This window comes from Elephantulus edwardii, unplaced genomic scaffold, assembly GCF_000299155.1.
Source record: "Elephantulus edwardii isolate Elephantulus edwardi_28Jun2011 unplaced genomic scaffold, EleEdw1.0 scaffold00012, whole genome shotgun sequence".
NCBI classification, from domain to species: domain Eukaryota; kingdom Metazoa; phylum Chordata; class Mammalia; order Macroscelidea; family Macroscelididae; genus Elephantulus; species Elephantulus edwardii.
The window spans coordinates 27,738,278-27,742,997 of record NW_006399762.1 but is presented as its reverse complement, the minus strand read 5'-3'; positions in this window follow the sequence as shown (position 1 = coordinate 27,742,997).

Below are 4,720 nucleotides of genomic sequence, written 5' to 3'. Positions count from 1 at the left end.
CTTCAACTCTGTTTATGTGTCCTTCCATCATGTTGACAGCATCTGAAACATTAGGCTTCATATTTGGGATTGTGGTTTCTTGATTTTTTTTCACCAATTCTTCTAAAATTATTTTTTAAAAAAATAGAAAAAAAAACAGAAACACTCCCAGAGCCATTCTATGAAGCACGCATAACCTTAATACAAAAACCAGGTAACAATATTACCAAAAAAGAAATCTAGAAACTAATATCTCTCATGAACATAGACACAAAAATCCTTGAAACAGATCCTAGTCAAAAGAATCCAAAAGCACATAAAAAATAAAAATCATCATGACCAAATGAGATTCATAACAGGTATGCAAGGATGGTTCAACATAAGAGAATCTATCAATGTAATTCACCACATTAACAAAGCAAATAATAAGAACCATATAAACCTAGCAATTGATGCTGAATAGGCATTTGACAAAATCCAACATCCATTCTTGATTAAGACACTCAACAAATTGGAATAAAGGGATTATCCTTAACCTAGTGAAAAATATATATGCAAAACTAAGAGCAAATATCATTCTCAATGAAGAAAAACTGAAATAATTTTCTTTGTGAACATGGACCAGAAAAGGATGCCCATTGTCACCATTTATATTCAATATTGTATTGTAAGTTCTTGCTAGGGAAATATGATAAGAGAAGGAAATAAAAGGCATCCCAATCAGCAAACAGATGATTAAACTGTCACCATATGTAGGTGAGATGATAAATGTACACAGAAAACCACAATAACTCAAAAACAACGCAAAAATTGTTAGAGCTTGTAGACCAATTTAGTAGAGTGGCAAGACACAATATCAATATCCAAAAATCAGTTGGATTCCTCTACAAAATAAAAAAGAGAAGGAAATCAAGGAAGCAATATCATTTACAACAGTCAACCACAAACTGAGATACTTGGGAGTGAACCTAACTAGAGATACAAAAGACCTATACAAAGAAAACTATAGAGAATTTTTTGAGACACAATAAAAGATCTAAATAAATGGGGGGGGGATTTGTTCATGGATAAGTAGACTCAATATTATGAAAATTACAACCCTACATAAAACAATCTACATGTTCAATGCCATGCCAATACAGATGCCAAATCATTTTTCAAGGAGTTTGTAAAGGAAATTGTTGCATAAATTTGGACAGGAAAGAAACCTCAGATAAGTTAAGCACTTCTGAAAAACAAAAATGAAGTGGAAAGAATAGCACTCCCTGACCTTAAAATCTACGGCACAGAGGTAATAAGCAAAACGACATTGTTCGGGTACAATGACAGAAATGTAGAACAATGTAACAGACTTGAGAACCCAGGAATCAACACAGCTATCTATTGTCAACTGATATTCAACAAGAAAATGAAACCTATCAAATAGGGAAATAACCTCTTCAACAAATGGTGCCGGCAAAACTGGACTGCTACCTGCAGAAAGCTGAAACAGGATCCACATCTCACACAATACACTAAAATCAGAGACAAGGGAATAAAGACAAAAACCAGAACGTTCATGAGAAATAAACTATGATCAAGCTTAGAAGGCCTTAACTATGATGTAAAGAGACTTCCAAATATAGTCAGAAATGCACAGTAGGAAGCGGATAAAATTGATGAATGAGACCTTCTAAAAATTAAATCTTAATTAAAGTTTATTAAACTTTTATTTAATTAAATTAATTAAATTTATCTCATAATAAACCTCTTACAACAAGGTGGAAACCTACAGACTGGGAACAAGCACTTGGCAATACCATCTCAGATGAGGGTCTCATTATGAAAGTATACAGAATATTGCTAGGACTCCAGAAGAAAAAGACTGATAATCAAATTACAAAATGGGCAAAAGATATGGAAGGATTTCACAGAGGAAGATAATTGGATGGCCAACAGACACATGAAGAAATGCTTGAATTCACTGGCAATAAGAGATGCAAATCAAAACCACAATGAGATACCATCTTACCTCTGTAGCAGTGGCAAAGTTTAGCAAGGAAGCAATAATATATGTTGGAGAGGATGTGACTAGTTAGGAACTCTTATACATTGTTGTTGGGATTGTAAACATACAAATGCTCTGGACGATAGCTTGATGTCTCCTCAAAAAGCTGAACATAGAGGTTCCATATGACCCAGCTATTCCACTGATTGGAATATACCCTGAGAAAATGAGAACTGAGGCACAAATAGAGACATATACACCAGTGTTCATAGCAGCATTATCCACCATAGCAACATGGAAACAGCCCACATGTTTGACCACAGTGGAATGGATTGAGAAATTATGGTACATTCACACAATGGAATACTATGCAGTAAGCAGGACCAATGATTTTGTAAATTACCACATAATTTGAGAGGGATTGGAGTTCATTATGCTGAGTGAATTAACTCAGTTTTATAAAGACAAATACTGTATAAGACCATTATTGTAGAACGAGTATGAGGATCCAAGAAGGGGGGAGGCAGAAAGGTGAGGATGAGTGGGGGAGCTTAATCATAGAGACCCAGAATTTGATGGGTGGAGAAAGGCGCGAGTAAAGGAAAGGGTAATGATCTGGTGTGAAAGACAATGTATACAAATTTAATAAGTAAGCCAGGATTAAAAAGAAGGAAAAAAAATGATTGGAGGAAGACTAACAACCTATATGTTATGGGGAATATGAAGCCAAATTTCTCCCTGGGAGCATTTTGCCTACTGTGGGCATACTTCTAGGATAGCTCATTTTTGGAGGCGGACATCATACTTAGAACGGTGGAGGGATGATGAAGGAGAGAAAGATCCTTTAACCACGTAGATTGGCACACTGATTACAGCAATGGGCTTGAGTGTGTAAAAGATTGTGAGGTTGACACAGGAGGGAACAGGGTTAGATCTATTGATTATAGGGTTGCTATGAATTGTACTTGAGTCGATGTAACCTAATAATAATAATAATCTGTAATAAGCGATAACACAACTTTGAATACTGAAAATGCTCATTGTTGAAACTCAAAGACTAGTCTTTACTATGAACTACACATAAACATATATACAACAAATATCTTCAAAACCAGACTATTAAACAGTATCATGAGAAACAGATAAAAGATGGAAATTGTCAAATATCTCATTTTACTTCGATCCAAAATCAACATATATAGAAATAGCAGTCAAAAATCAAGAGACAGAATAAATGAATGAATTAGCTGGGTAAAAATGTCTTTGCAATGCAACATAACAATTATAATACCTTGACACATAAGGATCAATTATTCAAGCCCTGGTCTTTTCTATCACCTCATATGCATGTAAATATAAGACACCAAATAAGAAAGAACAAAGAAGACTTGATTCCTTTAGATTGTAGTATTGGTCAACAATCAATTTGGACTGTCAGAAGAGCAAGCTCTCTTGAAACAAGTGCATGCAAAATGCTCCTCAGAAGTAAACATGGTCAAACTTTGTCTTACATACTTAGGGCGTGTGATAAGCAGGGACCAATACCTGGAAAAAGAAGGCATTATTCTTGGAAATCAGAGAGTCAATAAAAAAGAGGACAATTGTCAACAAAACTAACTGACATATTGGCTGCAGCAGTATGTTTCAGAACAGTGATGATTGTGAGGTGGGTGCAGGATTCATGTTCTGTTCTGTTCACGATGAGCCACAGCTTTCTTAGTGGCACATAACAATGCATGTATCCTCCAAACTCTCTACTGCCTCTTTTACCTTTGTTTATACCATTTCTTCTGAATAAAGTATTCTTTCTTCTTTTCTTGTTCATTTAGTAAGGTTAGGGTAATATATCACCTCTTCCTGCAAATATTCCTCCCCTACATGTTTCTGTATGTCTTTTGTACTTTGTGTAAACTGTATAATAGTCAAAGTACCAGACCTTTCTTAAAGAGTTCAAGAACTTGTTTTTCAAGTAGAACTTGGAAAAAATTATTTGGTTTTTGTTGGAGCAGTATTAAAACTTAGCTGTATGCTGGGCACTGAGTATTTAGGAATAATTTTATAATATTCTTGAATTAATAAATGAATGAATGGATAGATGACTATTCCTATTAGTGCCATGTTCAACTTGGTAGTCATTAACTATATGTAGATATTGGGCATATAAAATGTAGCAAGTCTAAATATTATTTTCTTACTGTTATATGCTGTTAACTGTGGCTCATAGCAAATCAGTGAACAACAGAACAAAGTCTTGCACCATCTGGAACTGTCCACACAATCACTGTTATGCTGGAGTCCATTGTGTGTCAATCTGTCTCCTTGAGGGTCTTCCTCTTTCTCTGACCCATTACTTCCCTAAGCACAAACTTCTCTAAGGATTTGCACCTTGTGACACATAAACAAAGTATGTGAGATAAGGTTTCAATATTTCTGCCTCTAAGGAACAACCTAGCTGTAATGTGTTCAAGAACAACTTGCTCATTGGTAATTCATTGGTGTAGTCAATACTTCACCAACACCACTATTCAATGGCATTGATTTTTCTTCAGTCTTCTTGGTTCATTGTCTAAGGTTAACATAGAGATGAAGCAGTTGAGAATATCATGTCTTGGGTCAAGTGTCTCTTAATCTTTAAACAGAAACCTTTGTTCTTTATCACTTTAAAGAGGTCTTTGATAGCAGGTTTTCCCAATGAAGTATATCTTTGTATTTATTTTCTTTGCTGGAAACAAAGCTGTTTAATGTAAAATTGGT